The sequence below is a fragment of the Neodiprion pinetum genome, chromosome 2, assembly GCF_021155775.2.
Source record: "Neodiprion pinetum isolate iyNeoPine1 chromosome 2, iyNeoPine1.2, whole genome shotgun sequence".
NCBI classification, from domain to species: Eukaryota; Metazoa; Arthropoda; class Insecta; order Hymenoptera; family Diprionidae; genus Neodiprion; species Neodiprion pinetum.
This window is the reverse complement of record NC_060233.1, coordinates 19,738,730-19,761,267: the sequence shown is the minus strand read 5'-3', so window position 1 is coordinate 19,761,267 and position 22,538 is coordinate 19,738,730. Positions and strand designations below refer to the sequence as shown.

Here is a 22,538-nt window from a genome sequence, read left to right as displayed (position 1 = left end):
CATCTTTTGCTTTACACTTAGCACTTCCGGACGCGTAGTAGGCTATTGATTATGTCTCAAAAAAAAGGGCAATAAGGAACTAAGACGTTCACGGGGTACTAGAGGGATGAAATGCGAAAAAAAGCCAGGTTCAAATGGCCACATCTCAGTCAGTTTTAATTCAAAAAAATATTTCAGCCAAGCATTTTGAAGGAAATTTAATCTGCTTTTTTTAATCTGCAGTAATGCCTATACCTATCTCAGCCCAAATAAAAGATACAGGCGGAAAAGCAAAAAAACTCAAGAAATCGAAATTTCGGCTTGTTTTTCAAGTTTGTTTCGGCTGTTTTGGAAGGAAATTTTTTTTTTAATATTTGCAAAAACTGATCCGATAGAAAATTTAATTTTGTGCAAAAAGTTTTATATACAATGTATCAAAATTTTACATTGTTTACGAGATATATTGAAAAAACCAAAAGGGGTGCCTTTTCACCCCTATCATCAATTTCCACCCTCTAATTTAATAGTGCTCTGCGGTTTTTTCTTCTTTTATAACCCATTGAACAATTCCTGCAATAAAAACCCGTAAACGTCTTGGTTCCTTTCTATATGACATAATCAATAGCCTATGGTGCCGACCCGTATCTCTAGGACTGCTGCTCATGTTACTGCTACGGTTAGGCAAATTTTGTCTCAGCTTTAGCAAAATTTTTGTTGATGGAATTATTTTTCACTCTAAATATTAATTATAGATTGGAATTATGAACGATAATGGTATACGGTATACTATTATCAGGTATACTGTATACCTAATAGACATTATTCATGAATTACTATTTGTAAGATTATGTTTCCTTAACGTTTCACTCTCTGTGTTGTTCAATTATTAACACCCCAACAAAATTTCTGTAACAAAAGCAATGCAAGGGATGATTAAAATGTTAATTTGATTTAATAAAAGTAGTGAAGCAATGGGGGTTCTACTTACATATTCCTGTTACCGACACTTACTGACATTCTCCCCAGACTCAAACCCTTTACCGCGATGACGTCACAGTCTGCCGTACCGACTTGAGGTCAAAACCGTGCAACTTTACCGAAAGTTGTATCGGTCGATGGTTAAAATCGCACTCCGTTACCAACAATTCTTATCGGTGGAAGGTAAATATCGTGCTGTTTTACCGACAATCTTACCGACCGAAGGTCAAAGTCTTTATGTACTGCTCGTCTGCCAACGGTAGAGGGTGTAGCGGGGGCGAGAACTTTTTGACCGCCCCGCATTCTTTTCCCACGATAGGACTGCTGATGTGTAACATTAACCACTCCAAATTCCTTTCCCACGGTAGGACTGCTGATGTGTAACATCAACAACCCCCACATTCTTTTCCCACGTTATCAACCACGTGACATTCCAAAATTAATAGTTCCGAGAATTGTTTTTTATCCACTCGGATATCGCTGATGTGTAACATCAACTACCTCACATTCGTTTCCCACGCTATCAACCATGCGACATTCCAAAATTAATGGTTCTGAGAATTGTTTTTCACTAACTCGGATGCTGGTTTGATATCCACCACGTGACATTCTTTTCGGCTTGTAACTGTCATGTGAACTCAACGGGGAATTTTGAACAGGTTCAGTCAAGATCAGAGTGCAAGGTCGACCGATGGCCGCGGTAAATTCAGAGCCATGGATCAGCGGTGTTGGGTGACTATCGCAGTAAGAATGCTGAAAGGTGTGCGCGCTTACACAAACATACGTACAGCTGCCCTATAAGAAGGACGCTCATCACTGCAAACGATTATTAAGTCTCAACTTGTCAAGTATGCGTGAGGAAAAAGCTCAAGATGGAATCGGCGAAGTGTTTGAGATTTATCGATATTATGGAAACGGCGTACAAAATCTTGGACAAATCATTATCAACAGCAGAGATTCAGAAATAGATAAAATTTGGAAGTCAAAATATTCGGCTTTTGAACAATATTTTGCGAAAGGCTTCATCGATTGGAAAAAAGATGAGAATTATTACAACGATCGGACTCTTGAAAGAGTTCGCAAAAAAATTCAAACGTCTTCAGAAAACGGGTGGAGGTACGCGAAAAGTAAGAAGAAGCGATCGAGTTCACTGGGAAGATTTGGAATCAGCTTTCGAGGGGAGAATTCGAACTGGATCCATCGTCAATTTGAAGCATAAAGATGTAGAGAGATTTCTAAAAGACGCAAAGGTACTAGGTGTGACGAGACTAAAAAATGCTCTGAAGATAGACAGGAGCTTGGAAGCCAACGTTATCCTGGCTTGTAAATTTGAAGTTAGAAAAGATGATCACACGGTGGAAGAGATCAAATTTTTTAATACGAGAAATGGAATCATCCTCCAGACAACGGATATCAACGAATGGTTCATCGAAAACGCGACGAAGCGTTTGTTGAAAAAGGTGGAAGATTTCCAGGAAAAGGATTCAGGCTGGTCGCTGACTGATATAATCAATTTGACTGTCAATATCAACAAGTACGTGCCACGACGAGGCGGTGTGTTCACATACTACCCGTTACCTAAGCATATCGGTGACAAGAAGGCTGTGGTAAACATCAAAAACAACGACTCTTACTGCTTTCAATGGTCGGCCAGCGCAGCTCTGTTCCCAGCCGACAACAACAATCCTAACGCGACCAGCTCGTACCCGCATTTCAGCTCAGTGCAACGGTATGATGGTATAAAGTTTCCTGTGTCTCTAGACAAAAACACCATTTCAAAATTTGAGAAGCTTGACGGTCTTTCAATCAACGTTAAGGGTATGGACCAAGGTGATCAGAAAAAAAGTGAAATAGTACCGATTCACCTGAGTCATAATAAGTCTGATCAACCTGTAATTCATCATTTGGCGATAGAAACTGAAATCACTGACGACGACAACGATGATGTAGGTACGGAAAATTATGAAAAAAATAGAATCTTTCAGTTTACTTGAGTTCGAAATATGTCTCGATTGATAAGATCTCAAATTTCTAAGCATAAATGTCGTACTTGGTTATGTGATAGATGTTTGACTCATTTTCATTCTGAAGAGTGTTTGACAAAGCACTATGTGGATTGCATAAATATCAACAAAACCAAAGTTATTCTAGCTACAGATGAGGAAAAAGTACTAAAATTTAAAAATTTCAAGCACAAAGAAACGGTTCCGTTCTGCATTTACGCGGATCTCGAATGCTCACTGAAACCTACGCTCAAAAAATGGGTACAAGAACAATTTATCAGAAGCATCTTCTGTATAGTATAGCTTACTATCTACACTGTGCGTTGGACAATTCGCTTTCAAAATTCAAAACTAATCGTGGAGAGACTTGCAATGGATGGTTTGTGAATGAGTTAGCGGAATTGACACATTCGTTGGAAGTTTATTTCAAAACTATTGTACCGATGGAACCGCGTAATTTCAATCAAATCAACGAATTTCATTTATCAACAATGTGTCACATTTGTGAAAAACCGTTTACACTCACGGACGTGAAACATCGTGATCACTGCCAATTCACAGGAAAGTACCGTGGTGCTGCTCATCGTGGTTGCAATCTAAATTACCAAAATTCGCACACTATTCCAGTGATATTCCACAATCTGTCGGGTTACGATTCACATTTTCTGATCAAAGCACTGGCTACATCGTTCGGGGGCACAATTGAGCTTCTACCCGTGAACAAAGAAAAGTACATTTCTTTTACAAAATATGTTGAGGGGACAGATGTGAAGTGTAGAGTCGTAGATTCGTACCGTTTCATGCCCAGTAGTCTTGAGAAAGTAGCAACGTATCTCAGTGATGTTCAGAAATCAATCACACGAATATTTTATCGTAGCCTAGATAAATTTCAGTTATTGACCAGAAAAGGAGTGTTCCCGTACAAATACATAGACAGTTGGGAGAAGCTCGAGGACAGACGGCTACAATCCGAACAACAATTTCACTAAAATTGAATGATCGGGATATATCTGACGACGACTATGCACATGCTTGTGAAGTCTGGCAAACTATTGACGTTCAAACTTTGGGAAAGTATTCGGACTTGTATTTACAGACGGACGTGTTTTAGGTAGTGGACGTTTTTCCAAACTTTCGACAGAGCTGTTGGACAACGTACAACCTGGACCCGTTACATTATTACACCGCGCCCGGTCTGTCGTATGATGCGATGTTAAAGTGTACCGACATCGAGCTCGAGCTTCTCACCGACATAGATACGGTTATGTTTATCGAAAAAGGTATTCGTGGTGGTGTGTAAAAGTGCTCGAACAGATACGCAAAGGCTAACAACAGGTACATGGGAAAGGAATTCGGTCCTGAGGTCGAAGAATCTTATCTCATGTACTTTGACGATAATAATTTGCACGGTGCTGCTATGAGCTTTGCTCTGCCATACATTTCCTTTGAATGGTTATCAGACTTCGGACAATCCGACGTTCTTACTATCTCGGACGATGCGGGGTTTGGTTACATACTGAAGGTGGATTTGGAATATCCTAAGCAACTGCATGAAATTCATGAGGATTCACCACTGTGTCCGGAGCACAATATACCTCCGATCTCGAATATTGAGCAACCGTAATTCAAGCCCACGCTACTTTTTAAGAAGACCTACGTTGTTCACTATAGCGTTTTGAAACAATGCTCAAAATTAGCCTTAAAATTACTTAAAATTCACAATGTTCTCAAATTCAGACAAACCGCGTGGCTCAAAAAATACATAGATTTGAATATCGATTTGCGCGAAAAATCTCACAACGAATTCGAGGAAAATTTTTACAAACTGATGAACAACGCAGTTTTTGGCTAAACAATGGAAAATGTTAGGAAGTATAGAGTTGTCAGGCTGATCACGAAATGGGATGAAAGATACGGTGCTAGAGCTACCATAGCCAAACCTAATTTTCACAGCTGCACCGTTTTCGACAAAGACACAATTATCGTCGAAATAAGTGAGATGAAAGTCAAGTTGAATAAACCATTGTATGCAGGTTTTTCCATCATGGATCTGGCTCAAACATATATCTACGATTTTCATTATAATTATATCAAGCAGAAATTTGGCAACCGAGCAAAATTAATGTTTACTGATACCGACAGTTTGATTCACAATTTCACCGTGCCCGACATACACGAACATATGAAGGAGGACTTGCAGAAATTCGATCCGTCTGATTATCCGCTTGACAACGTTTATAGAATGCCTCCAGCGAACAAAAAAGTTCTCAGCTTGACGAAAGATGAGAATAACGGAAAAATACTGGTGGAATTTGTAGGATCAAGAGCTTAATTGTACGCATTGCGAGTCTTAGGAGATGAGAAAAACAATAGACGTGCTAAAGGTGTCAAAGGATCAGCGTTGAGAAAAATAACTTTCAACGATTATTTGGAATGTGTTTTGAACTCCGAAAATTTGTCTACAAATCAGCATATGATATTGAGTCGGAAGCACGCGGTATACACCGTAGAACAGCAGAAAGTGGGACTGAGCTGCAATGACGACAAGCGGATCGTATTTCAAAACACAACCAACACGCTTCCGTAGGGCTACAAGCTTGCACCTTAGCTTTGTGATTTATAACTGTTCCATGATGTATGTAATATTATTATGTGGGATAGTGGTTGAGAATGCTTTGAAATATGAAAAATTGTACAACGATGCAAATCTCTGTCGATTGTATAAAAAATGAAGATGCATACTTGGTATGTGTCGGGTATAAAATAAAGAGTTACATACGTTTTTACAAAAAATTCATTCATTCGAATGTTACATGTCCGATTCGTTTATCCAACTGTTGTGTGTATTGTCAAAACCTAACCATTCAACGTATATTTTTCCCCCACGCTTCTTGAGCACCTTCTCCACCAGATAAATGTCCGCATGTTTGACCTTGAGGAGCTCTTGTTCGTAGAAACCACCAGCGATAGGTTGATCTTGGTAGTCTTTGAGTTTGTACGTCACAGGATGAGTATTTTCCACTCGACTCATCGTGAATATATCAGTCGTCCAATTGGGAGTGTAACCTTTCTCGAAGACGTTTTTGAATTTGCCGATTCGAACTTTGTCGCCGGATCTGAATTTTGCCGATATGGTAGGTATCGCTCAAAGCCCTCCGTACGCCTGATGTAATAACAGCCTTTTGTTTGCAACGGTGACATCCGACGGTTTCATTCCTATGTTTCGGTGTTTGACGTTGTTGTAAGCCCAAATCTAATCAGACAAGATATCGAGCCACTTGAAGCTACCTTGCATGTTGAACCGTTTCCACATTTCACCTTTCAGCGTGCGATTGAAACGTTCACAGATCGAAGCCTTCAAATTACTGTACGTGGAGTAAAGTTTGATTCCGTAACGTGTCATAAGCGATGCAAATTTCGAGTTGTAAAATTCCGTTCCTCTGTCGACGTGTAGATTTTTCGGCACCCGTCCTTGAACTAGAACAGATTCCATTGCCTTCGTAACATCATCTCCAGACTTGCTTTTTATCGGTACAGCCCACGCACACTTTGAAAAAATATCAATGACTGTGAGCATGTACTTGTAGCCTGTGTTTTGTGCAGCGTACGACGTCATATCAGCAAGATCAGCCTGCCAGGTCTTGTCGATGTCGCGCACGTTTACACGTCGACGCGAGTGATTCCGGCGTGCAGGCTCATAGCAGTTCCGTGAGCTATGTTTGCTTCTCCTCGTTCATATTCCAACGCTCTCAGTCGGGTGTCCAATTGAGAAATGTGATCAGCGTTTCAAATCGACAGGTCTCTGCCTGTTTTAAAGTCTGTGTAAAAGGTATCCAAGGCTTTCTCCGTGGTGTGCTCCTAGGCTTTGATCATTTGATCGAGGTTTTCGATTTGTTTTTGCAGCACGTTCAATTTTCGTCTCAAGATTTTCAAAGTTACAGCATTGTTCGGCACTGCGGAATCTGCGACATTGCACAGTCTCTTGTTCCGTATATCGTAATGTCCATCCGCTGTTATTTGAAACCCGACACCCGGAGGACCACGAGTGCTTGCGGCCGTGTTTGCATCCAGATGCGGGTCCGAACACGTCGACGCTCATCTCGGTAATGAATGCAAAAACGATGGGAGCTGCTTAATAAATGATTCCTGCTTCACGTAGCTCTTCGAAAATGAAGATTATTTTGTTATTGTGACTCGGATTTCCCGCTGCCTAAAATGCCAGGAGTAAACGAAGACGCTTCACCAACTCGTTTGGATGATCCCAGAAAACGTATTCCGTTTCAACACCTTGTCGAGTGATCATAGCTTGCGGAAGTAGACCTTCACCCTTTTGGCGAAGTGATGGGAAATAATCCATCAATTCGGCAATAACATTTCTGAATTTGAGACTGATATCGTTTCGAACAGCCCCATCGGATGAGTAATACTTTTTATGCGCGTTCGTTGTGAGGATTATGTTTTCAAAATTTTCCCGATCTCCGGCGCTCACAGAAGAACCGTCAGGCTTCTTTTTGAACAAAAGTTCCAGCAAACCCTTCGATTTCGGGTAAAGCGTATCGCCAATACGAATGTAGTCACTCTCAAAAGTGGCAACGAATCACCAATTATTTGTCTGTTTGAGAGGTTGCGTACACCATACACGTGGTCCAATTCACCTTTTGTCTCTGCATCCCTCATCAGTGCAAAATACTCATCCTCGATTTTCTCGACCGGTGTTTCTACGATTGTTTCATCTTCTGCCGAAGCAAAGGAATCCTCCATTTCCGAGACAGTTTCATTTTTCGTTTCATTTTTCATCTGCTTTATTTTTTCTTTAATTTCTTTCACCTCTTGTTTTACAGGTTTAGTATCTTTTGGAACATTCACTAGTTTTGGCAACGGAGTTACTACTGGTTTAAAAAGGTCACTCAATTTCTGAGTCGTAGATCCCTTGCCCGACTCGAGCAATCAGTGTTTTCGGAGGATCGCAACACTTGCTTGAGCGATCTGATGTAGGACATCTTTTTGCTCAGAAATTTCAGAGCTCTGCATGTTGACGCAACTGAGTCAGCTGAGCTACTGCGTCTCTCGCTCGAGAACGTTAGATTTTATTTCTTTTCCAAGCTAACAAAAGAATCGAATCCCCTCCCGTATCGTCCTTCATTGAGCTCATTGTCATTGTCGATCACCAGAAACCCGTACTTCTCACCGTTCCAGCATGCAGAGCACACACTTTTAAACTCTGTGTAAGACATATCGGTGTTCACATGGTTGCTTTATACGTGTCTAAGGTTCATATCGTCTTGTTTAAATAACACGAGTAAGTTTACGTTGTCGCGCACAAGACGTTTGCGGATACGCGCGTACGTCTGACAGAGATAGAAACACTCAACGTCGTGATGTTTACCCATGCAAAAGTAGGTTCGAATATTTTCCTGCTTCTGCGATGAAAGCAAAATTGCTTCCAACAATTGCTTCAACAATTGGTATTCAGGTTGATTCTTGAGATTTTGAGTAGATGTGGATACTTTCAAATCTGAGTCCGTTGGAATGGGTTATAAGTGTGAGAGACGCATTAGTTTTACCACAATTTGACGGTTTACAGAATATTGCACGTACACTATTCGGGAGTGATTCACCGTGCCGTTTGTGCCTTTTGACATTTTGCTCCGAAAGTTTGTCAAAATTCATTACGGAAAGCTTACTAGGTTGTTTCTCAAACAGCATCCCGGACATGACTGATCGAATCTGCTACAAATATCCCGTTTTGAAGCACTTTTCGTTGGTCAACGCGCAAACATGATCGCGTACAGAGGTGAACGAAGGAGCAGGCGGCAACATCGTGGCAAGGGTTTGGTGAATAAAATCATAATCAGCTTTCGAGTCGAACTGCAAGTACCTGGTTATCAGTACTGTGGGCCTGGTACAAAATTGACGAAGAGACTCGCGCGAGGTCATCCGGAAATCAATCTTCTCGACGCAGCTTGCAAGGACTACGACATTGCTTACTCACAGAATCGTGAAAATCTTGAAGTTAAAAACGAGGCTGATAGGGTGTCGGCTGAGAAATCTTGGTAACGGGTTCTCGCGACGGACGCAAATTTAGGTGAAAAAGAAGCGGCTTGGGCAATAACTAATACAATGACAGTAAAATCAAAACTCGCAATGGGAATTCGAAAATAAAAAAATGCGACCTTGAGAAAAACTATAAATGCTGCAAAACGTTCTATGGTTCCAGGCAACGATGCAAAAGTAGCTATCAAATCTGCGCTGAAGGGAGCTGAGAACGCCATCGAAAAAGCGAGCGGAAAATGTGAAGTGCGAACACCTCGCGTCCTACCGGTACCTTCAAAAGTCGGTGGTTTTCTACTGTTTCTGATTCCTATTTTCGCTGGACTCAGTGCTACAAGCGCGTGAGCCGGTAGTGCGGCAGGTACAGCAAAAGCTGTGAACGATGCAAGTGCTGCTAGACGAGAACTGGAGGAGCGCAAACGACACAACAAAACTATGAAAGCTATCGCGTTGGGCAAAGGGCTTCATATGAAACCGTACAAAACAGGTCTTGGTCTCCATCTTTCAAAAAACTAGATGCGATGCTACAACGTCGAGCGTTGACTGATTGGGACTTGTTGAAATATGCAAAAGATTTGAAGGTTCCGCATTTCCGCGGTGTTTTTATGAGAAACGAAATGCCCGAAAACGGTCCACGAGAAAACGAGTCAGCTATGATTAACTTTGACGACAAAGACGGTCCGAGAACACACTGGGTTGCATACAAAAAACGCGACATTAATATCGATTTGACAGTTTCGGCAACCTTCAACCACCCTCGGATCTCATCAAATACCTCGGCGTTGGTAGTGTCAAATACAATCATAAGAGGTACCAGGATTATGATACATTTAAATGCGGACACTTGTGTCTGATATTTCTAAGTGGAAAGCTATAAACATGGTGCATGATTCATCAAAGTCAGTCTACCACTCGCAGTAATGGATGATTCGTCAACGTTTACGATTTCGGGAACCTCTTCGCTTCTCGAGGCACAATATTCCTCACTGATCAAACTTGCTCGTGATAAAAGTTATGCCCTTGGCTTGGTGAAATTGTTGACCTTTAATTCGATTCCCAACGGTGATGTTGGTCACAGTAAAATTTTACGTAGCTAATAAGGTGATCACCATACCTACCGGCAGCTACGAGATCGAGGACATACAGAAGTATCCTCAAAACGTGCTAAGAAATGAAGATATCAGGCTCGCATCAAACCCAACAATAACACATTACGCAGCGAAATCACATGCAACCACACGAATAACTTTGAGCCTAATGATTCCATTGCTCAACTTTGGGGATTCACACCACGTGTATCGGAGGTTGATAAAACTCACGAAACACACGTGCCTGTAACTATACTCAAGGTCAACGCGTTGCGAGTCAAGTGCAGCGTTATAACGGGCGCCTACGTCAATGGACACAAAGTACACACTATTCAAGAGTTTTTCCCGACTGTCCCACGAGGATATAAGATCCTGGCACTACCGTCGCACGTCATTCATCTTCCGATCACCGTCAGGACCATAGATCACGTTCAGCTCCGGTTGGTGTATTGAGACGGAGACCTGGTTAATTTCCGTGGAGAAGTTATTACTGTGAGACTACATATCATATCGCAATAAACGATGGGAATTGTATATAACAGACTGTCAAAGAGTAGGTATATCAGTAAGTCGGCATGCCCCGATCAAGTCAGTCATCGATCGATTCTAGAACCGTAAACACCTCGAAACGTGGAGTTCCTGATAGTTCTGGGTCTGAAACTGACCACTTTTGGAAGAGGAATTTCCGACAGATAAAAGTGCGATTTTGCTTTTTTATCATCTGCTACATACCATGGAGGAAGAAATTTTAAACATTCAAACACCAGTCGTCTCAGACGAATCCGTTGCGCATTACGAGATTCACGCTCACAAACCTTACTCCTTGTCAACTTTCAACAACAGCGATGAAATTCAAATCACCGTCCAGGTCCAGGATTTATGCGTATTACCCAGCAAAAGTTCGGTACATATCCATGGACGACTTCTCAAACCTGATGGTACGGCTATTGTGAACACACAGCTCGTAAACAACGCGATCTGTCATTTGTTTGAAGATATTCGCAACGAAATCAATGCAGTTGAGATTGATGGAAGCAAGAACGTTGGCTTGACAAGTCTCATGAAGGGTTACGCTTCCCTGCAACCTGGTAAGACTGAGCTGATTGAGAACGCTGTATGGCCTGATGTAGAAGAGAAAAAAAAATTAACCGATGCCGAGGGTAATTTTGACGTACTGATACCGCTCAGCACTATATTAGGTTTCGCTGAAGACTACCGCAAGATCGTTGTCAACGCTAAACATGAATTAATATTGACGGGATCAAAAACTGACGTCAACGCAATCGTGCAGACTCATAAGGAGAAATCCGAAATCACGATCAATGCAGTGGAATGGTTAATACCTCATTCAAAACTCGCGGATCAGAAAAAAGGTGACCTACTAAATTTCATTCAGAGAGATCCGCCTATTTCGATGAGCTTTCGCAGTTGGGAATTGTACGAATATCCCTTACTTCCCACAACATCGAAACACGTTTGGACTGTAAAAACTCCCACTTAGCTTGAAAAACCTCGGTACGTCATTTTGGGTTCCCAAACAAGTAGAAAGAACAAGACCGGCAAGAACGCAAGTCATTTCAATCATTGAAATATCACGGATGTTAAGCTATTTTTAAACTCCTAATCTCATCCGTACGGTAACCTGAACCTCAACATGAGTCGTCATCTGTACGCGCTCCCGTACGAGATGTACGCAAACTTCTGAGCTACCTACTACGACAAGAACCCCGAGCCGTTGCTGACAAGGAGTGAATTCCTTCGAGACGTCCCCTTATTCGTTATCGACTGTTCAAAACAGAACAAATCTTTGAAGTACGGACCTGTCGACATCCGTTTCGAATTTGAAGCTAAGGCTTACTTGCCCGCTCAAACATTGGCGTACTGCTTGATTGTTCACGATCGTATTGTCAAATACAACCCGCTGAGTGGTGTAGTGAAAAAGTTGGCATAAAAGCTGACCTGTTTCCACCATCTCGCACAGTTCAAAGATCGAGCTTATCGTTGACATACAAGGCTTTCGTAGACCTTTCAACAATACCTTCACATCGAAAGAATTGGCTATAATTTCAATCGACTCGGAAGCATCTCCATCAATGTTTTTCTATAAGCCACCTTACGAGAAGGATTGTCTAAAGGTCAAATACGAAAGCTAAAATTCTTCGTCCGCACGCGATTTTCACGGTTGACCTTGGAGCTAAGGAACCATACCGATTGAGGAAGTTGAGTGGACCATTGAAGACAGGCTGTGCAAAGCTGAAACCGTGTACGTAAAAGGAGAAGAAAAACAAGATTTAGTGCTTAAAATTGTCTCGACAGTTCGAATTATCGGTACGCTCGACTTTGACTGTCCATCGCTTCAATCCTTGCAAAAAACTTCAGCTGTTTCTCGGAAATGCGACGTTCATAAAATACTCAACGAAATCTCTGCAGCACAAAACGTTTTGATACTTTAAAATTGGCTACAAAATCATCATACTGTTCGGATGGCGAGGGTGTACTATTTGTGTTACTGCGCAGAAGCGTCTACAAGAACGGTCCCGCATTCCTGGCGAATATATCATCCTGGTTATGATACTGTTCAATAGAATTATTGTACTATCGTTGTGAAGTAATTGTCAACTGTAACCTAAAAATTGTACTGAATAAAACTGTTTTTTAAAGAATATTTATGAAATAGTTTTACACCTTTAACTTCACCTTAGCTCCTGAGAGAGAATTTTTTTCAATACAAAGCTCATGTAAGATTCAACCTTGCTCTCCATCCTTGATTGAGCTGTACTCAAACCGAGTTATGTTTTGCATTTCTAGAGCGATAGTAAACCAACACCGCAGATCCTTGGCCCTGAATGTATACTACTGCAGCTATCGGTCGATTTTGCACTCTGGTCTTGACTGAACCCGTCCAAAATTTATCTTAGAGTAAACATTACAATTACAAGCCAAAAAAATGTCACGTGGTTGATATCAAACCGGCATCCGAGTAAGTGAAAAACAATTCTCAGAACCATCAATTTTTGAATGTCGCATGGTTGATAACGTGGGAAAAGAATGTGGGGGTTGTTGATGTTACACATCAGCAGTCCTACTGTGGGAAAGGAATTTGGAGTGGTCAATGTTACACATCAGCAGTCCTATCGTGGGAAAAAAATGTGGAACGGTAAAAAACTTCTCGCCCCCGCTGCACCCTCTACCGTTGGCAGACCAGCACCACATAAAGACTTTAACCTTCGTTCGGTCAGATTGTCGGTGAGACAGCACGATTTTGACCTTCGACCGATAAGAATTGTTGGTAAAGCAGTACGATATTTACTGTCGACCGATACAACTGTCGGTAAGGTTGCACGGTTTTGACCTCAAGTCGTTACGGCAGACTGTGACGTCTACGCGGTAAAGGGTTTGAGTCTGGGGAGAATGTCGGTAAGTGTCAGTAAAAGGAATCTGTAAGTAGAACCCCCATTGCTACACTACTGATAAATGACAATCGTATCTGTGAAGCAGATGCTTTGATTAATACAAATTTGAATTGGAATATGTTGTTACGTCCGTGAGTAGAGATTACTCCTGAACGGAAGGAGTAACCTAGTTGGTTTCGCTTTGACGTTTTTGGTCAACCGGAAATCTGGATGAGGATTGAATAAACTTGAGTATGTTGATATGTCGATTATATGTTTATTGCGTAGAACTTGAGATACCGGTAGGAATGAATTGTGTGGTACGAAAAGATATATAAGAAGTTTAGATGTGGAGTTGTCGAAAGTCAGAATAGGAGTGTCCCTCGAGACGTGAAACGTACGGGTGCAGAAAAGGTGTGACAATGCTAGAAGTAGGGAATGGAATTTGATGAGTAAGCGCGATAGTGAATAGCGCGAGACTACGTAGAGATAAGAGGACAGGACAGAGACCATGAGATTAATGTAAGAACTGTGGGAGAGTCAGCGAGTAGGAAAAATAGAGAGAAGTGGTATGCTGGACGTAACACCCCCCCCCCCCCCCCCCCCCCCGTCAGAGGGATCATAGCGGTAGATATGGTCCCGAATATGGAAAGCAAGAAGGAGAAAATGTCATGTACAGTAGTGAAACATGATTTCAAAGTATGTGCTTAAAATTAGTTTTACAATTTTTCTTATTATAGGTAGTGTATGGTATTTATAATCTGAATATAATATGTTATCGGTATACATGAAAATGATAATTCGTGTGTGTTTACCAGTATGTAGTCGCAGTATGAATGTAAATTGAATATTGATTGATGCGTTTAGCAACATTAGTTGGATATTTGAAGATGAGTGTTTGTAATAGTAAGTTTATGTTTGAGATAGTATGGTTCATATTCTGGATCGCGTATGAGCGTAAGGCATATAGTTATAATACTATGGTTACGTAATGTTGTTTAAAGCTAGGCACCTAAGATTAATGCGCGTGGAAGCAGGTTAGTACACTTGAGATTAATCAACAATGATTTCTTTGATTTGCTGGGCCCTATGTAAAACTATTTTTTTTTTTTTCTCTTGAGATACAGAGTTTGACCTATTCGTACAGTGATATCGGTTATGAGTGTAGATATATTTTGGACTAATTTTAAACTAAGGGTATAAGATCGTCATTACAATCATTTTAATGCAGTAGTGTACACAAGCATATATTTTACTTATGTCTGTTTGGCAGCGCAACAGCAGATCTTGGTAGCAATATAGTAGTTGCCTATTTGTAATAAGGTTTTCGTCAGGTTTCAAGTACTGGTGGGTTCGAAGGAAGCAGAGGTGGTGTGTAAGGAACTGCATCATGGGTTTCTACTTCGTTGGGAATGGGTAGGACAGAAGAAGTAGGTGGGTGGATAATATTTAGCTCGATTGGATTGTCATACCCTGCTTGTCTGGCTCTAAATGTCTGGTTCGTTTTTTTAGCTTTACAATGTGTGCACAGAGTAATGACTTTGCCGAGGCATGAGTGACGGTAGAATAAGTATAGGATTGCAAGAGATAGTAAGTCTACACCGCTGTAAGTAAGAGCGTGTTTGATGTGAAACATATAGCGCTGTGTGCGGTGGTGTGTGCTGATATCAGTAGCTTTTTTTACGGTATCATTCAGCGATATTTCGGTATTGGCCAAGGCATGTACATTTATGTGCGAGATTTTGTGCAGTGGGGGGATTGCAATTAAGGATAAATTTGTGGTTTCATTTAAATTAAGGTTTTGGTATATCCGGTCCAGATCGAGGGTAAAGTTCGGGATGTATGAGCGGGTTTTAGATAAGGTCGAATACCTAGTTGTGGAGAGTGTTACCTCACCTGTGTGACCGGTGCACTTGTTATTCCGTCGTAATATTCCGGCTCCTGAAATGGCGATTCCGGAGGTGTGGTCGTTCGGACATAATATGTGTACGGTTTTTGGTGTTGCTGACGAAAATATCCAAGCGTTGGTGACGGAAAGTTCCGTCCAATATGTGCCTTCGAAAGATGTTGGTCCAACGTCGCAATTTTTTGTTACTGATTGTAAGGAGTGGAGAAACAAGTCGACTTCGCATAGCTTGTGGATTCCGCTGTGGAATAGCGGTTGACTTTGCAAATGTATCTGTTTTGCGTTAGAATACATTTGTTGATTTTCGGTTCGGATAGCTGGAAGTATGACGCTCTATTTAGTGTTATTGCTATACAGTCAGCACTGGGTTGAATGTAAGCGAAATTGTTGGAAATCGTGTCGTAGGATTGCCTAACTGGTATGGGTAGCAAGTGGTATAAATTGAAAGTATCTCTATTTAATATGGGTATTGAGATGACGTAAATCAATCGCGGCTCAAAATATGCGATTTCTACTTCCGATATTGGGACTAACTCTTCAGCGTATGCGGCGTCTATGGGAACGGGAAATTCTAGAAGAGGTTTCAGCAATTGAATGTGTTGGATGCTCGGAATCATTTGTTCTGGAGATAAAATTTTTAAATGTATTATTCCTTAATGTGCAAAGAGGATAGCGTCAATTAGGTTGTTAAGATCAAGTTCGTAATTATTTATGTATCTGTCTAGGTCAATGAGGTGTCTAATAAGTGAGATTGCAGTCTTGCTTGTGGACATGAATCTTCCCGAGATAGTCACTTGGTTGCTTAGGGTTGCTAATAAGCGGTCTTGTAATTCGTTGTGGGATGCAACGTTATCTAGTTCGTTACGATATGCGCCCAGTGTCGATTGCACTATATTTGTTTGTTTGTTTAGCAGGATTGCTAGATGGTTTGTATCGTTGTGCAGATTATCTGACTGTTGGTTCAAGTATTCACCGTATTCTACATCTAGTGTTCCGAAAAGTGATTTGGAGAGGCTTCCCACAAAGTTTGAGGCTCCTCTTTTGTCGCGTTGCGTTGCTAACTTGGACAGCTCCCGGTGCGCTTTGTTAACTGTGCGATGACCAATTAATGATTTTATTTGCTTCTGGTATTCTTTGATTATACTTATTCTGTTGGCTAACAATTCTATGTGGTCACTCGTATTGCATCTATTTGCTTAGGTAGTACATTTTTCGCGTATTTTGTTCCGATAGTCTGTAATTTTTAATAACTGGGATAACATGTTACTAAAATCCACATAGTTGTTTAGCGTCCATTCTTCATTGAATGTCCGTAGATTGTTTATTTGTTCAAAGTGGATGCCGGGATTAACGTCAAGTTGTTGTATTGTGTACGGTATTTCATCGTGGTCGGTGATTTCCGCACTGGCCCTGTAATGATATACATATTCCACTGATTTTGCAAAAGCTCGATTACTAAGCAAATCGCGTCTTGTTATTGTCGCTTGTACTGTGTTTGCCATTGAAGGGGTTAATGTGGGATTTTACTATGTATGTGCGATTTTCAGTTTATTGAGATAAACTATTTTAGTTTTGTTCAGCGTGAGGTATATTTCGGCGTTAACGTCATCTATTACATATGGACCTTTATAATGATCTTGGAATTTCGACCTTGTTTCGTTCAATAGGTGGACAGTTTGTCCTACTTCAAATCGTTGTGGGTAAATCGATCTGTCGTAGTGTTCTTTACTTTTCTGTTTAGCTTGTTTCAGGTTCAACGCGGCGCGTTCACGGATGTCTGTGAGATTCGCTATTAGATCGAGGAGGAATGTATCGTATGTATGCGTAGACGTGTTGCTTAGTATCGCATCTGTCGGTAGTTTAGCTTCCGAGCCGAAGATCAGCTGGTGAGGTGAATAATGTGTACTGTCGTGTTTCGCTGTATTCTAGTAGAAAATGGCGAAACGTATGAATTCATCCCAATCTTTACCTGCGTTGGTGTAATGTTTGATGTATTCCGTAATTACAAGGTGACTTCTTTCCAATCAGCCGTTTGATTGCGGTCTATAGGCGGTTATTCGTAGATGTCTGATCTTAAAGAGCCTGCATATTTTTTTGAAAGCGGTGCTCATGAAGTTTCGTCCCTGGTCAGTGAGTATAGTTCGCGGAGCTCCATAGCGCGTGATGTATTCTTTAGCGAATACTGTCCCTATCGTCTTTGCCTTAGCATCGGGAATTGGAATGGCGTCTAAGAACTTGGTCAGATTGCACTGGATCGTCAAAGGGTAGCGGTTATTCGATTTCGTAACAGGAAGTGGACCAAGTAAATCTAGAGCTACTTTGTCAAAGGCCTCTGCGAGCGTGTCAGTGATTGCCATGGGTAATTTTGTTTTGATGCTGACTAATTTTTTCCTCTGGCAACTGCCACAAGATCTGATGATATTTTGAATTTGCTTTTTCATATTTGGCCAATAATATTTTTCTCTTATTTTATTGGAAAATTTTGTAACGCCTTGATGTCCTCCGATCAGTGACTCGTGGTGCTCTTTGATCATGTCTTCGCGTAATCGATCGTCTGGAATAATTGTAGTATTTCTACAAAGTGTTACTCGAATGTCTGAACCCGCAAAAATATGATAAATGAGTTTTTTGAGGATAGATCATAGAATATCATCTACTCCTGGTCCTGACATGGGGAATGATATGAACCGAATGTCTGGTCCGGGCAAGATAATCCTCAAGTTAACTAACGTGTAGAAAATGTCGTCAAGTCTGCACGGGTCTAATTGACGTGGTTTCACTACGAGGGTAAAATATATTTGTTGTCTTTCAACCGAGTTTTAATTACGTCGGATATTTCTGGATTCTGGTTTTGAAAGGCTTCCATGCTCATCAGATTTCCGTCTATCAACTGTTTTTCTAGTCCTTTTGTCCAACGACAATTAGCTGATACGAAATGAGCCTAATTGTGGCACAACATGAGAAGTCCATCATTAGTTTCGGTTACGATGGGTGTTGGTAATATGTCATTTTGATTTTGTGTGAAGTAATCCAAGCAACAAAAGTCGTCATTGTCAATATCGGGGCGGTCCGGTTTTCGCTCTTCGGGATTGTCGCGACGTTGTGAGCATGAAGGTGGTAGCGTTGCCGTAGGTACAACGGAGGCATCGCTATCCGTGTCTTTAACAGCTGACTCCTGATCATGTGTCACGGAGTCACTCTCCGAGATATCAGTTGGGTAGCGCGAGGGAGTAGAAACCGGAGCATGTCTTGGAGCTGACCTAGTGCCGGTCCGACGCGTCGGCCGACGAGTTCAAGGGAGAGCAGGGATTCTGGGTATTGATGGGTCTGCTTCAGATTCAGAAGATGTCGAGTCATAAGTCGGGTTTCGATAATTACAAATTGTGATCGTTATGTTGGAGTCTTTAAATATGTAATGAATCATCCGATTAACAAGGTTCAGTCTAACTTATCTAAGCCGCAGCCTAGTCTTGGATTCGAGAGCGATTTGACTTTGTCTTGTTCTAAGCAATTCTTTAGATTTACTAGGGCGTTAAACAGTGTTTCTACAATTGGTTTCTGTTAGTGGTATTTTTTGGTTACTAGATTGCAAATGAGGCGGTTACCATGTGGCAGTGTCAAGACGTTCGTTACTTCAGGGTCTAGTTGTTGTAGTTGATCTTGGGTGATTATTTTCCTATTGATTAGTTGTCCCGCGACTCCTCGTGATGTCTTGCAGTCTGCCGAGATACAGTGGGCTAGGTTATCTTGTCTGTCGAGGAGATTGGCGCGTATCTCTTGAATAAATTTACTATGCGTTAATGGTAGGTGGTTGAGATCTGTTACGAATTCCGTGAATCGAGGGGCGTAATTTCGTCCTTTACTGGTAGTGGCTTCGGGTGTCGGCTTATTCAGTGTGTCGTACTGTTCTTGACGTATTTTACTACTACGACCCTGGGGCTTACCGGAGTTCTGGTTTGATTTAGATGAGGTGAGCGGTTGAACTCGTTCCGTAGTTTGCTTGATCGTTTTATCGACTACGATCAGTGCCTCCGTTGCGCTGCTATTGTCAATTATACTGGCACTTGAGTCAGAGGTAACAGTAGAAGTCGAAGTGTCTTGTAATGCTTTGTTTCGTCTTCGTGGGGAAGGGCTGATGGATTCGTGTGCAGATCCACACGCTCGTATTGGGTGCTGGTCTACATGTTTCATTCGCTTGTGAGCGCCGGTAGATGAAGATGGCGTATCCGGTTTGCGAGCACGTGTTGCGTGATGGTGAGCAATTTTGGTGAGTTTGTGAGCGCTGGTAGACGGAGATGGCGTATCTGGTTCGCGAGCACGTGTTGGGTGTTGGTGAGCTACTTTGGCGGGCTTGTGGGCATGAGTAGATGAGCATTCTGTATCGGGTCGTGGCCGTTTTGAAGTAATAGGTAGAATTCGGAAAGAGTCGACGGGTGGTTTTCTGGAAAGTGCGTCTGCGTTGGAGTTCGCTATTCCGTTTTTATGTTTTGTGACGAACGAATATTCTTCCAACTTCAGTCTCCAGTGCATTAAACGAGAAGATGGGTCTCGTACGTTTTTGATCCACTTTAGTGGTTCGTGGTCTGTTACCAGAGTGAAGGTTGTACCGTAAAGGTAAGAACGAAAATATTTGACGGCATAAACGACTGCTCAGAATTCTTCTTCAGACACCGAGTAATTGATTTCGGCCTTTTGTAACACCCTCGATGCATACGCGATTGGTAAATCCTCGCCACCTTTGTCTTGACTAAGTGTTGCTCCTATTGCATACTTTGAAGCATCGGTTGTTAGAACGAAGGGTTTTTCGAAGTCTGGATACTGCAGTATCGGTTCTCGACACAGACTATCGCGTAGAGTTTCGAAAGTAAGCTGATGTTCTGCTGTCCATAGGAAAGGGCTATTCTTCTTTAGCAAATTATGAATAGGTCTAGCAATTTTTGGAAAGGTTAGGAATGAGTCTTTGGTAGTAGCCCATCAAGCCTGAAAATTGTTCAATCTGTTGAGGATTCTTGGAAACTTGGTAGTTTTTTATTGCTGATATCTTCTCCGGATTAGGTTTCACTCCACTTTGAGTGACGATGTGACCTAGGTATGCTACTTCTTTACGGAGAAATTCCCATTTATCTGGCTGCAGGGTTAGTCCCACATCAGACAATCTCTTTATGAGTTTCCGAAATCTGGTTTCGTGCTTCTCCAAGAATCGGGAGTAAATGACTATGTCATTCAAATAGACAAACATATCTGTACCCTCTTATCCCGATAAAACCTGATCTATTAGATGTTGAAAGGTGGATGGGGCATTTTTTAAGTCGAATGGCATTCCAGTATACTCGAAACGGCCGTGAGGAGTCGAAAAAGCGGTCTTTGCGCTGTGATCGGGATGCATTGGAATTTGTTGGAACCCGAAAGCCAGGTCAAACGTTGAGAAATATTTTGCGGAGCCTAGCTGATCTAGGATATCGACGATATTTGGTAGCGGGTAAGCGTCCCCAATAAACACACACCAGTATAAATTTCGTATATGAAACGTCGAAGTCGTTTAATAATGGTATAAGTATAAAATTCAACCGTATCACATATACTGTAATATTTCGGATGGATATTATTCGTATGATTACTCTGTTTATTATGCGTATTTCATTATACAGAAGTTTAAAATACGTATTATTATAGCAAAAGCAACGTATAGTATATTTGTTCATTATTCGTACGAAAATCGTTTAAAACTTATATGTTTAACGATGTTGGTACTCCATCTTTCAACGTTTTATCAGAATCGTTTCATTTGAATTTACAAATTACGAGCTATTAACGTTCACGAAATTCGTTTATGATTTTGGTAATCACAACATATAATATTCATTCATGACACAACTGCCAGCAACTTTAATTAGACGTTTATCATACTTCCTATTCACCATTGCACAGCAGTATATTGATTGTTTTATGAACGTATATCTTCGACTATTATAATGTACGTTTTATTGGTATTTCTGATCTACGCGTGATAGACGTTTATGAAATTCATTTTCAATCTTGGTGTCTACAACATCTATATATATATATATTAGGGTGTGTCGAAAATGAACTTTTTTTTTTTCTTCGCTCCTACCACTCAAAACTTTAGGTTTTGACATTAAAGAGGTCCTCGTTCAAGGAGGGCGCTGTAGCTTGAAGTTTAGAAGTCGCTCAACGAGGATTTAGGTTTCCCATCTAATTAACACGTAAAAAATATTGTTTTTCGTTCAAAATGATGTCAGGCAACCATAAAATTGGCGATGTCTGTATTTCTTGGCTTATTTGAAAGCATGACTCATCCCCTAAACGATGATAGGTCGTTTTTCGACTTACCTTGTTCCAATTTTTTTTTACGCCACTTTTCGACCACAATAGTCACTTTTTCAAGTTTACAAAGTCTCCAAGGTATCAATGAGTCCAAAATGAATTGCTACAAGTATTGATTCTTGATTCGAATATAAATAACCAATTCTAAAAATTGGTAAATTCCGTATCTTCAATTTTATTCAAAAAACCATGTTTATTTTGAGAAATTTTGTATGTTTCACTAATTTTTGGAATTGGTTATTTATATTCGAATCAAGAATCAATACTTGTAGCAATTCATTTTGAACTCATTGATACATTGGAGACTTTGTAAACTTGAAAAAGTGACTATTGTGGTCGAAAAGTGGCGTAAAAAAAATTGGTACAAGGTAAGTCGAAAAACGACCTATCATCGTTTAGGGGATGAGTCATGCTTTCAAATAAGCCAAGAAGCACAGAAATCGCCAATTTTTTGGATGCCTGACATCATTTTGAACGAAAAACAATATTTTTTACGTGTTAATTAGATGGGAAACCTAAATCCTCGTTGAGCGACTTCTAAACTTCAAGCTACAGCGCCCTCCTTGAACGAGGACCTCTTTAATGTCAAAACCTAAAGTTTTGAGTGGTAGGAGCGAAGAAAAAAAAAAGTTCATTTTCGACACACCCTAATATATATATATATATATATATATATATATATATATATATTGTACATTCATCATACAACTACCAGCAACCCCAATTAAGCGCTTAATTATTGCGGTTTTCCACTATTGCACAGAAATATATTCATCGTTTGATGAACGTATTTTTT

General features: G+C 40.9%; 1 protein-coding gene across 2 annotated transcripts in view; it reads right to left on the bottom strand.

The window, feature by feature from the left end:
* The window catches only part of LOC124210905 (sodium-dependent neutral amino acid transporter B(0)AT3), a 490,584-nt gene that overhangs the window by 64,320 nt on the left and 403,726 nt on the right, over window positions 1-22,538 (bottom strand). The gene's annotated exons all lie outside the window — the stretch shown is intronic.